General features: G+C 37.6%; 1 long non-coding RNA gene and 1 pseudogene across 1 annotated transcript in view; one reads left to right on the top strand and one right to left on the bottom strand.

Annotated features, from left to right (window-relative positions):
- The window catches only part of LOC140598174 (uncharacterized), a 76,450-nt gene that overhangs the window by 17,792 nt on the left and 45,342 nt on the right, over window positions 1–13,316 (bottom strand). The window lies entirely within an intron of this gene.
- Window positions 2,832–2,921, top strand: LOC112916601 (U2 spliceosomal RNA; annotated as a pseudogene).

The raw sequence follows: 13,316 nt of genomic DNA, 5'->3' as shown, positions 1-13,316 counted from the left end.
CACTTAGGACAGGACACAGAACAGTGTTTCGCACATCCAATGTTAACTACTATTATTTCCATACATGATTTCCTACCTGCTTTGCCTCATGGAAAACCCTGCGTCCTCCTCTGCCTGCCAGTCCACTTGTCCCTTCCCTAATGTTCTCAAATATTTCCCACAGTTTTACCTCTTTCTACATAGAGTCAGTTCCCATTACTCTCAATGGGCTCCTGGAGCCAGAACTTGAGCATCTTCCCTAAAGCTGGAAATATAATAAAGAACTAAAGTTAAGTTAGGGCAGTTAAAGCTTTCTATGTAGTACTTGACTCAGGCTCTATCCTACCAAATGTGCTGCTTCCTTCCCTACTGCTCTCCAGAAAGAGAGAGAGAGAGAGAGAGAGAAGAAAAACCACATAGCTGGCCCTTATTTCCAGCTTTCTGGTAAATCATCAGGAAGTGGAAATTCATGGCTCTCTAAATCTCAGCAGGTTCAGATGATTGCTCTGGAGTCTTCAAGCACGTGGGCCTCGTGGAAATTACATTCTAACAGGGGAGACAGAAAATAAATAAGTAAACCAGTAAGTATTATTATAGGAGGTAGTGATAAAGTGATATGGAAAACATAAAGCAAGAAATATCAGTCAGGATCCAAACAGGAAAGAAGTCGTCCAATACATAGTCTACATTTAATACGGAGAATTAGTTATGATGATGTTAGAAATGCTTAAAGAGCAAAAAGGTGACAATGTGACAACCTAGAGATTTGCAATTGACCCTTGGGCTGAAGAATAAAGAAAAAAAAGCCCAGAGGCCAAAGTCACTTTGCAAGTGCTGGAACCATGGAAAACATACAGTGATTTCTGGAGATATTACCCAAAAGAAAGAAAAGGGAAGAAATTTCCTGGATGCTTCCCCTCCATCTTTCCTCCCTTCCCCCCACATCCCACAATCCCAAAGGACAAATGTCTCAAATGTCTCTCACTAACCAAACTTAACTGGAAACTAATTGGCAGAGGAAGCTGGGAGATGTAATTTGTAAGGATCAACCATGTAGCACAGAGAGAGGCAAAGGTGGGGAATGGTTCTGAGATGAAATAGACAAAACATCTGAAGATCTGGGGAAACTGTACCAGGCAGAGTGAAGAGCAATTGCAAAAACTCAGAAGAAAACTAGCTCAGCATGGTCAAGGAGTAGGGAGGAGGCTGGTGTGGGTAGTACAGAGCAAAGAAATGGTAAACCAGCAACAGAGGAAGTCACAGAGAGAGAGAGAGGAGACCAGAGCATGCAGGAACTTCTAGACCATGGTCAGAAACTTAGGGTTGGTGCTAAATGTGATGGAAAACCATGGAAATGTTTGAATAGTAGAGTCATGTGAGCTGATGGATATATTTTTTTCAAATGGAAATCTGGAATCTTTCTATTCCATCCAGCTTGAAAATACAAGTGATCTCAGATGCTGGGTGTGCATATGTCTCCACAAATCTCTGCTATCTTTCAGCCCCTTATCCTCCCCTCTGATGCAGAATGTCCCGCAGGACCCATCTTGGGACTTGGAAATCTTGGTACAAAACCATTACACTCTGGGCACAGTGTCCTTTCCAGAGCAGCCCTATCAGCATTGTCTTTTCAAAGCATTTATATAGAGGCAGATGTGAGGGGACGTGCCTAAACTGTCTGAGTTGTATTGGCACTGGGGCTCTCTAGTAGTTGGGATGGTCAGAAATGCTCTTAATGAAGAACATAAGCCCTTGAAGGGGGATGTGAGATTGTTTTCTTTGCTACAGGAATTCCAACTTCTGGGTTCACTCAGTTTTCTACAGTAAGCTAATTAGAGTAAAAATATGAAGAAGTTTCATGTGTCACAAAATATTGTTGTTCTCATGATTCTCTTCAACATTTCGCACTATGAAAACCATCCTTAGCACCATATAAAGACAAGCAGTGGGTCAGACTTGACTCACAGGTCCCAGTTTGCCAAACCTACTGCTCGGGAGTAAAGTCTCCCAGTTGACAAATCCTCCCAGCAGTTGGCTTAAATATGAATGGAAAGCCAGGAATCACTGGACAGTTAAGGAAAATCTCTAAAGGGATACTCAGAGACCAAAATATAGAAATAGCAAAAAGAAGAATGAACAGGCAACAAAACCAATGCACAAAGCAAGAAAAAACCCACACCTTTTTAAGACCAAGGCACATTGGTCTTAAAAAGGACTCATGAAATAAAATAGAGGGAAAGGCACATACGAAGGATCCACAATCAAAGTGTCATTGGATTGCTCAGTATTAATACTAGAAGCTAGAAAACAATGGAGCAACTCAAATTTTTGGGCAAAAAAACCCTAGAATTAAACCTGTCAATTAAGTGTGAGGATAGAATAAAATCTCTTCAGTCTGTGGGTCTGAGAGACAGAGAATCCAATACAAAAGTGAAGTAGTAGAAATCCAGAATAATGGCAAAATAACACTCCTGGCAGCTACGTAGCAGGCGTCAAGAGTCACCAGGCTGTATTGGTGAGTTCCGAGTTTTCGTGGAGAATTAGGAATGTATTAGTAATACATATATAGATAACTAAGCGAACAAAGACTGGGCAATTATTAACAGAGGAAACAAGTCAAACAGGAAAGGAAATATAATAATAGTCTACCACATGACTCAGTTATGACTAAAAATGACATTCAGAGTAATACAAACCCTGAATTTTGATCTAACTCAAAATTATGATATGATTCTATTAGGAAGATGGGCCAGGGCTGAGAAGAGAGAAAGGGTGGTGTTCAGGAAAGCATGAATTCTCATCATTTTATAGTAAACAGGAAGTCATAAGGTATTACCTGAAACAGAAAAATCATAGCTTCTCAGCCTTTTGGCTAAGATCAAGTGTAATATCTTCTTATCAGTAAAACAGAAAAATTCAAGTTAAAAGGAGTATAAACATGTGACTTAGAAATAGAACGTGAATACTGAACAACTAAAAAGGGGTAGCAGTGGTTCCTGCTGGGGACTGAGAATGAAGGAGGAAGAGAAGACAACTCTTTGTTATTAAAATTAGTATAAGAATTGCAGAGTTAGGACTGTCATAATTCTATGCACATGCATACAAAACTATGCACATGCACAGCATGGGTGAAACTAAAAATTCACACACAAGATCATATTGGTTGTTCCATATAGAACAGATCGGAAGGAGCAAATGTGAAAGCAGGAAAGCCAGTCAGGGTTATGTCTAAGCAGAAGGTGGTAGCAGTGGAGAGAGGAGTTGATAGACTCAAATGTTCTTTGGAGGTTGACAACGGCCATATTTGGTAATTGGTTGACTACAAAGGTGAAAGAAACAGAGCTGTTGAAGACAATTCCCAGGTCTCTGGCATGCACAGCACATGGAGGTATCACTTAATGAAATGTGAAATGTGTTAAAGTTTGAGGATTGCATGAAACTTTCAGCTCTAATATAAGAAAATAACTCCCAAGACTGTATTTTAATGGTGATTGGCTTCTCTGATGTTCATAGGAATTTTTTTCACCCTGTGCATGAATCTAATTCTGGAAAACTCCTGCAAGATTAAATTTCCCAAATAGCAAGGTGAGTCACTTTGTCACTACTCAAAGACAACTATATAAGTGGTATATCCCAGCGTCGTCGGCGTACCACCCACACAGTGCTGTCAACCTGCCTTACATTTTCTATCAGCCCTCTATTTACAAACGACAAGGAAAAATCTATAGAGTGGCTCTGATGTGCTGAAAATATATTAATCTTGTTCCTGAGCAAATTATTGCTGTTTTCATTTGATTTAGCAAATTATTTTAGAATAAACCTACTACTAGAGCCTAATAAACTGAATGGAAACACTTAAATATACTCCCAGCCAATCTAAAATCCAATACTCCCTAAAGTTTTGGTGTGGAGAAGAACAGCACCTGTGGCAAATACCCATCTTAGCAATCTTCCCAGAAATACTTTTTGGGGGCATTTTTTGCAGTAGAGACCCTCACTCCTCCACTCAAACACTCTGTAGTAACATCTGAAGCACTTCAGACTAACCAGATTGCTGAGTCTCTGAGTACCAGTGAACGACAGAAGACACAGATTTAGGTGAAAATAGGAAAGGAAACCAAAAGAAAGAAGCTACTTAGGCAGAAATCCTATGTAGAGAGACAGCTCTATGAGAAAAGACAAGCAAAGTCATTCCATGCGTTGAGCTGACGTCTTTCCAAAGCCAGCCTAGACCTCCAAAAGCAAGTTGCATCAGCCTTGACCAGGAATGGAGAGAAAAGGAGGTGGCCCTGAGGTCAGAGTTGTTTTGTTTTGTTTTGTTTTTTTCAGACCTTGTTTTGCCAGCACAAGGGCTATGTAACTACCCTGGCCCCCACGTGAAGGAACACAGAGCCAATCCGTGAGCAGCACCGACAACATATGTCAGCAGCTTAACAGGTACCAGCCTGCCAGGCCTTTATTACTTCTGACACAAACAATTCTGAATACCACAACTTCTAGAGAAGTGATAAGCTCCAGTAGGTTAGGTTGCTTAGCATTCCTTTCCTGCTTTTCTGGAAGCCTTTTCCATAGCACTTGGGTTTTCTGGGCTGGGCTGTGCCTAAGTACTTAACAAACAAAGACTCTTGTTCGACAATTAGCTACACAGTCTTTTTGTTAGGTGCTTCTCTGTGTATTTTTTTTTTTTTTTGTCTTAACTGCACTATCCAGTGAATTGTAGCACTTGGATAGACCTCGCTTTACATCTTTCTAAATCCACCAGATCAACTATTTTGTTCTAAATTTTCTAGACACATCTAGTTAAGCAATTCACCTGATATTGTCTCGTGTTGTCATTGTATTGTTGCTTTATTGTTCCTGATTGGCATATCTTAGCCAAGAATGGGAAAAGGACCATGATAGGCACACCTTACTACACACACACATTCACGTGCACACCTACAATACTTGCTGAAGTATATGAGAGTCTATATTGGAGTAGATATTTTAAAAACCACCTTCCTTTGAAAATGAGTCATTTTTATGTCAAACAACATAATTAATTCAGAATACTTTGATGATTAATTTCAAAAATGCTTATAGTGTTAAATTAAGAGAACTAGATGGTGTCCATTGATAGGCACTGAAACAGAAGGACATGTCTGAGCTTATTCTGTAAAGGAGGTTTGGTAATGTCCTGGTAATTGATGAACCTTTGTGTCACTTAGAAACAGACTTAGAAACAGACTCTTTTATCAAATGGCAAGAAATCTTCCTACCAGTGTGATGGGACCTTAGTAAAGATTTATGTCTTGTAAGTTAATGAGTTCCTTTTAAATACCAATTGTGGATTTCAAAATAGGTAAGTATAACCTATCAAATTAATTCTGCTAAAGCAAAGGTTATGCAGATGATAAAAGATGGTATCCCAAATCACTGAATATATGCATTCATTTGGGCTACACATAAATTAATGATCATTGCTCAAATTATTAAATTAATATCACCTTTTAGATTAGTGCTTCACCCAGATTGGCCAAAATCACCTAGGGACTTTTAAAAACCACAGATTCCCTGATCTTATTCCCAATGGCAATGTCCAGGACTGAAGTCTGAGCACGTATTTTTAGAAAGAGCCTCAATGATTCTGAGCCAGGTTTGGAATCACTGACTTAAGAAAGCCAAGACAACTGGCTCTTAATTTGTTGTGTCTGGTTACTTTGCCTGTCTTAAAAATCAATATACCTGTCGTGTGGTGATCAGTAATGTATATGGTTGAGTCAGTCAATTATTCATGCAAAAATTTCCTAAAATGGAATCTTGAAGAGGTCTATTAATAGTTCTCCAGCCCTCAAACATTGCATTAAAGACTGTTCTCTTGATGTCTTTGTTCAGCTCCAGTCTGCTAAATTTAATTTACTGTCAAGACATAAGGAATCTGGGGGCACTTGGGGGCACCTGGGTGGCTCAGTGGTTGAGCGTTTGCCTTTGGCTCCCAGGGTCCTGGGAACAAGTTCTGCATCAGGCTCCCCACAGGGTGCCTGCTTCTCCCTCTAACTGTGTCTCTGCCTCTCTCTCTGTGCCTCTTGGGAATAAATAAATTAATTAATTTTTAGAAAGACATAAGGAGTCTGGGCAAGTAGTTTAAATTTCACTGGCTAACTTCATGTAGCCTTGTTAACAACTTTGTGAGTAAATAATAGTGTGGTAGATGACTTTATAGACATTTCCTACTTGCATTTTCCACATTATTTCCCCAGGTTACCTATGTCAGGCTCTCCTCCTCTGTAGTTTCATTGCCTGAGGAGGGATGGAGGGGGGCGAAGACAGAGGAAGACCTTCTCCCTGGGGATTTCCAAAGTTCTAACCCCTTCGGAGAATTTACAAGACTTGAGAAAGGGTAAAGGGGACACAAGTTTTGAAAGAAGAAACCAAGCAGTCTGGAAAAGCAGGCAGGAGAAAGGGGCCACCTGCTAAAATAGTAAACATTCCCCAGGACTAGAAGAGGACATGGGGAAGGCAGTATGTCAGGGTATGTCCGAGCCTTTACTCTGGTCATTGATATATCTGGCAAAAAACTTCAGAGCTTCCTTTCTCCTAAAAAGTACGTGAGTCCCAAGCGTGGTTTTCCACCAGCAGAGACCACCAGGCCTGGGGGCGCAGACAAGCAGGGACAGCCACCTGTTCGTTCAGTGTGTCCAGAAGACCAGAGACCAGATGCCCTGCCACCCACCCTGACACCTTGCACAGTGTAAGGACCTGTATCCTTTCCTAGCAAAGCACCACATGCCAGGTGACTTAGAATGAAAGACATTTATTACCTCACAGTGCTGAAGGCTAGAAGTCCAAAGTCAAGATGTCAGCAGGGCCTATAGGGGACCTGCCTTCCTCTGGACCTATAGGGGAAAGTCATTCCCTGCCATCTTCCAGCTGCCGGTGGTACTGGCAACCCTTGGTGTTCTGTGATTTATAGATGCAACACCCCACTCTCTCCCCCCATCATCGCATGGCTATCATGGTTGTCTTCACTCAGCATGCTTGTCTTCTCTTATAAGAACACCAGTCATATTGGATTGAAGGCCGTATAGCTCCAGTATAACTTCGTCTTAACTAATTATACCCACAATGACCCTATTTTCAAAGTAAGGCCACATTTTGAGGTATTACAGGTTAACACTTCAACATGCTTTTGAGGACAAACAACTCAATCTCTAGCAAGCCCCAACACCTCAGCCTAACCCCAGAGTGAGAAGGAACCCCAGGAATTCCTGAAGTGAGACACTCCATAGTATCTCCCTGATACTAGTATCAGGACTTGGATACCAAATTAAGCCAACTGAGAGAAAACTGAGAATAAAAATATGCCTTGTATACTTGAGTTTATAGATTAAACATTATGTGCACTCTGATTTTCACTCAAATGTTTAATATATATATGAAGAGCTTCATATCTTAACAATCTGTTGTGTACAATAGATCTGAGACTACTCTGCAAGAGTTCCCTAACCCCACCCTCAGTGTTTTGTACAGTGTAATTACCCATCAAATATGAAATAAATGAATACATAAATATATCACAGAGGATTCAACAAAGAATATACTATTTACCACATATTAATACAACCTGATATTTTTCTTTGAAGATATCAAAACTACTTATAATAAAGTCAGTTTCTACTTTAATTTCTGAACCTGATGTTACTTGAATAAGCATTTCAGTTTAAAAAAAAACGGGTTTCATCAAGGATCTTCTTTATAATTTTTATAGTTACTTTATCCACAATTTCTTTAATTTTCTTTCTCCTTCAAAAAGTGGATTGCTGGGGAGTTGCAATCCCTCTAAAAATTCTAAATGCAGGTACAACATTTAAAGCTCATTTGATTAAAATCATTCCTTAGAACAGTGGCTTTTTGAAAAGGTTAATTTTCTTCTAATGTAGTCAGATTTTTAAATCAGAATGCTAGTGCTCCAGTAGCTATATTTATTTCAGAAATGTCAACCAAAAATTTAGACTCTAATAACCAACTAGGAAAATAATAGTTACAGAACCCATGTCACTCTTGAATTATAGCAAAAAAGGCCCAATATATTATATAGAAACATTTTTAAAAGATAAGATTTTGATTTAACTGACATAACATATTTAGTGACCTTGTTTCATGGATAAAAATAGGCAAACTTTCCCCTGTGTCCTTCTCATCTTTTTGAGGAAGAAACATAAGAATAAAGTCAGATGTTTGCATTGTTGGGCTTGAGCTCCCCTACAGAGGGCATTTAAAGCTTTTTCATAGCCCCTGAATTCAGAATAAAAGACTTATTTTAAAAAAATACTGTGTGTGTGTTCAGAAAAAAAAAAATGTTTGAGTTAACATCAATCCAAGAGACACAAACCCCCTGATCTCTTGCCATGAAGGAGTAATCACCTTTGATGTTACTGTAAAAGATTTCCAGCTGTTCAAAAACAATTCAAGGCCATTAAACTAGTTTAAAAAATTAAATCCTTGTTTTTGAAGTCATAAATATAGATGGAAAGTCTAGCCCACAAATATATGTGAGTTTAATTTTTCGTATCTGCTCAATCATATCCATCCTACCACTACCTTCCACATGTTTTAGTATTATGATGTTAGGATTTAAAATACTTTAGAATCACAGAAAGGTAAGTTTGAAAAGTCATTTATTCATCCCTATTTTTTCAAGCTAAAGTCTTAAATTATCCTTAGATATTGAGGCAGGAAGTCTTCCTAAATCATTGTGTATGGTATTTTCTTTTGAGAGTGCAATGTTTGGGGGAAACCATGAAAGTATAGTTTTAGAAGTCTTAGCAAATTCTTTGCCTCCCAATGTTGATTGGACAAGGAGATAGGCGAGGAACCCACACAATTTAATCTGTTCTTGACAGAACACTAGAAGAAATGCTACTGCCTCAGCCTTGACCTAATTCTATATGGCTTAAAGAAATGAAAAGGATTAAGAAAGAAAACAGTGCTATCAAGAAAAAAAATTATAGTGCTAAACCAGAGCAGAATTCCTCAAGAATCCAATTATAATATCAGTTTGATGACCAAGGCCATCCCTTTCAGAAAAAAAAAAAAAAAAAAAACACACTAGAACCAAGCAAAAAACTATTTGCCTCAATCTTGTTTGGTCATGACTATGGCCTTGATTAAATGCCTGAGTTGCAAAAAAAAAAAAACAACAACAACAAAAAAAAACCAAACAAACAAAAAAAACCCTAATGAAGTTCTCATATAAAGGAGACAGTTGTGGCTACCATACTATTCCCACTGTGAAGAGAAATTAAGAATAATCTATATTTAGAATACGCTTTAACTTGGAAATCAAAAAAAATAATTTTTATCTAAATCTTCAAATTTTTTTGAAATAAAAAGAACTTTGGAGAGGGGAGGACCATAATCAGATAAAATTTTTGAAAGTAGAACTGTGAGGGCAGATTTGAAAATGGTCTTAACATCAGCCATCTATCTATTTAATAAATATGTTAGATGCTAATAACTCCCAAATACTATGCTAGGTGTTGGGCATACAAAGATGAAATCTGTCTTCAGAATACTTGATGTTTAGTAGAATTTGGCAATAAAAGGAATGAAGTACTAATAACTACTATAACATGGACAGACATTGAAAACATACTAAGTGAAAGAAACCAATCATAAAAGTCCACAAATTATATGATTCTATTTATATGAAATGTTCAAAATAGACAAATCTTTACAAATAGAAATTAGATTACTGATTATAAGGATAGGAGGGAATGGAAAATGGAGGCTTTCTGCTAATGGATAGAAGATTTTTGGGGGGTGTTGATGGTGTGCATTGTAGTGATGGTTATAAAACTCTGTGACTTTACAAAGTCAATTTTATAGTATTTAAATTTAATAGGTAAATTTTATAGTATTCAAATTATATCCCAATAAGTGTTTACAAACATCAGTTGAGACAGACACACTTAAAAAGGTATAAAAGGTACTATTCTCTCTAAGTTACAAATAATGAAAAATGTAGGATGCATTGGGAAAGGGGCAATTAATTTCAAATGTGCGAGATTGATAGTCACTGAGTAATCTGTGTATGGTAACTCAAAAATAAATTCTACTCTGTGATATAATTTAGCAATTTAGTGTTTCAGAACTAATATGACACTGAACACTCCCAAGTAAGGACAGAAGATTGAACCCATAAAATTATCTCCAAGCATCACAAAAACTTTAATATGTTTTAAAAGGTTAAAAAGTCATGAAGTTGAAAAAAAAAGGACATGGAATGATAATTCTTTTTTTTTTTAATTTTTATTTATTTATGATAGTCACAGAGAGAGAGAGAGAGGCAGAGACACAGGCAGAGGGAGAAGCAGGCTCCATGCACCAGGAGCCCGATGTGGGATTCGATCCCGGGTCTCCAGGATCGCGCCCTGGGCCAAAGGCAGGCGCCAAACCGCTGCACCACCCAGGGATCCCCCTGACATGGAATGATAATAATGAAGGAATAACGTGAGCACAATGTTGGACTTAACAGCAGCAACACTAAAGATGGAAGACAAGGGGGACAATGCTTTCAAAATTCTGTGAAACAGTGATTTCCAAGTTAAAGTTCTATACCCAGCCATGCTATCATTCAAGTTTGAAGCTAGAAAAAAAGATCTAAAAAATGTATTCTCATAAACCACTCCCAGGAAGCTAGTGAAGGATGGCCTAAAAAAAAAAAAAAAAAAGAGAGAGAGAGAATGAAGCAAGGGAAAGGAAAAACATGAGATCCAACCCAAGAGAAAGATCAGGAGATTTTCCATTATGATAACTGTTCAGGAAACTAAAAGAACAGCCAGTCCAGAGAGAAATATGAAATTAAGGATTCCAAGAGAGAGTTTCTGGGAGTGATGTGGTCAGGGATGAAATTGACAGTTTATTTCATGTGTTTGACCATATTGGGAAGGATTTTATGGTTGTTTTTTTTTTTTTCAATTAGAGCTACAACAACAATTTTTTAAGTGACAAAATGAGCTATTATTAACTATAAGAAAAAATTTGTGTAAGAAAAAAAGTGTGATCATAATATACTACTTAGTGAATGGTGAATGTTTATATAAATATAGTAATAAAAACCCTGAATATTTAGTTTTCCAAAAATTATAATTATCTTAAAAAGAAGGTGAGAAATAGCAGAGGTTAAAGATAATAAGAGAAATAAATTCTCAACCTGCAAGAATTAAAAAATCAAGTAATACTCTTTATATATATTGCATTAAGTAGCTCGACACAAAGCTATAAGACCTGAATAGGATTACCTCTGGGTAATGGAACTCAGGGAAGGATGGAGCAGAAGACTATTATTTTTTTTTATCTATAAGTCTTATAATAGTATTTGATATTTTCAACTTTATTGATGTATTTTTCTTTTTTTAATTAATTAATTAATTAATTAATTAATTTTTATTCATGATATACATAGGGAGAGAGAGAGAGGCAGAGACACAAGCAGAGGGAGAAGCAGGCTCCATGCCAGGAGCCCGATGTAGGACTCGATCCCGGGAGTCCAGGATCTCGCCCTGGGCCAAAGGCAGGCGCCAAACCGCTGAGCCACCCAGGGATCCCCAATGTATTTTTTCATAAAAACTAATATTTGAAAAAAATATACTCAAGCACTGAAAATACTGCCAAGCCAAGGACATGTACAGTGAAGTGACATATTTTATTCTTCTTTGAGGTTTCCTCACAGCACTAAACAGTGCCTTGAATACATTAAGAGCTCAATAAGTATATACTGTTTAATAATGATCACTCAGATGCTAATTCGGTGGATTTTGGCAGTGGATCCTGTAGGATATAATCTGGAACCTAATTTTCTCTTTATAAAAAGGATCTAGAGGTCAAAATGCGCTGTATAGACCTTGGTCTCAATATTGGAAAGAGAAGTTAAATGCAAGTAGAGGAAAACAGAGCTGATCCTACTTACCGTACAACATCTGGCAAACCATAAAGTGCTCAGTCAATTAACCAATACTTTGTATTACAGTCTAACTTAGAGAATCAATAATAAAAACCAGGTACTTCTATTTTTTTCACTTTTTATGCTCTCTAGAACTTTGTATCCTGTTTCTAAGACTTTCAAAAGGATTTTCTTTTTCCTTCAAAATCAATTTATTTGAGATGCATTTGTTAAGAAGTTATGAAAGATGGCAAATATGGGGCTCATATCACCTCTGCTCCTTCCCAAGGAAGGTATTGCCATCTAAAGGACATGCTCTATGGGACACCTGGTGATTAAGTTGCATAAGCATCTGCCTTCCGCTCAGGTCATGATCCCAGGGCTCTGGGATCAAGTTCAACATGGGGCTCCCTTTCCCTCTCCCTGCCACTCCCCCTGCTTGTGGTAGCTCTCTTTCTCTCTCAAATAAATAAATAAATAAATAAATAAATAAATAAATCTTTTTAAAAATTAAAATTTAAATATTTAAATTTAAATTTAAAAAATAAAAATAAAAGGACATGCTATTTCCTCAAGTAGTAGAAATGGCATGGCGTATTCAAGGACAGGGAAGTTGACTGTCTTGTCTGGAGCTGAAGCTCACACATTAAGTAATGGAAAATAAAACTCATCACCACGGCAGGAACAGGATGCTAAGATTTAGTGATAGTTGAAGAATTTGAATGGGATTCATTGAGAGTGGAAACCTTTTTGAACTGGAAAGCAGCCGGGTAAGTGATGACCACACAACAAAGAGGTTCTTAAATTCTATTTATGAAAACATTCATTCAATGCATAGTGGAAATGAAGCAGAGATAGGAAATAGATTATCAAGGCAGAAAAGAATCTGGTGGATTACTAGTTGTAAGAACTAAGGAGAAGACAGTATTGTAGATAATGACTAGTAATATAATTATCATTTTTGTTAAGCATTTACTATGGTGCCTGGTTGCTGGGCTAAGCCTTTTCCATACTCCAGTTGGGGAAACTGAGATAATATAAAGTAACTTGCCCCGAGTCCCACAACAAATAGGTGATAAGATCCAAGACTTCAAACCATCAGTCTGTTTCCTAGAATGGTGAATTTGGGAAGGCAGATTGGATATCCAAGTGGAAATGACTAGTAGGTAGATAGAAGTATGGAAAGAGATTTTATGTGAGAAATTAGAGTTTAAGACATTAGGAGGGAGTCAGTACCATTCTGATAAAAGTACTAATTTTGAAAATGGATGAGCACAGGGATAAGAACAAAGCCTCGAGCCAGTGGCCAAAGGGAGAAAAGGAGGAATTGAAGAGGTGAGGAAAGGATCCCATGTAACAGTCAGAGCCTTGAACACATGTTTAAGGAAAGAAGATAATCAAGCAAGCCAAAGGC

The sequence above is a fragment of the Vulpes vulpes genome, chromosome 3 (assembly GCF_048418805.1).
Source record: "Vulpes vulpes isolate BD-2025 chromosome 3, VulVul3, whole genome shotgun sequence".
Lineage (NCBI taxonomy): Eukaryota > Metazoa > Chordata > Mammalia > Carnivora > Canidae > Vulpes > Vulpes vulpes.
Note: the sequence above shows the minus strand (reverse complement) of the source record. Positions and strands in the feature narration are given on the sequence as shown.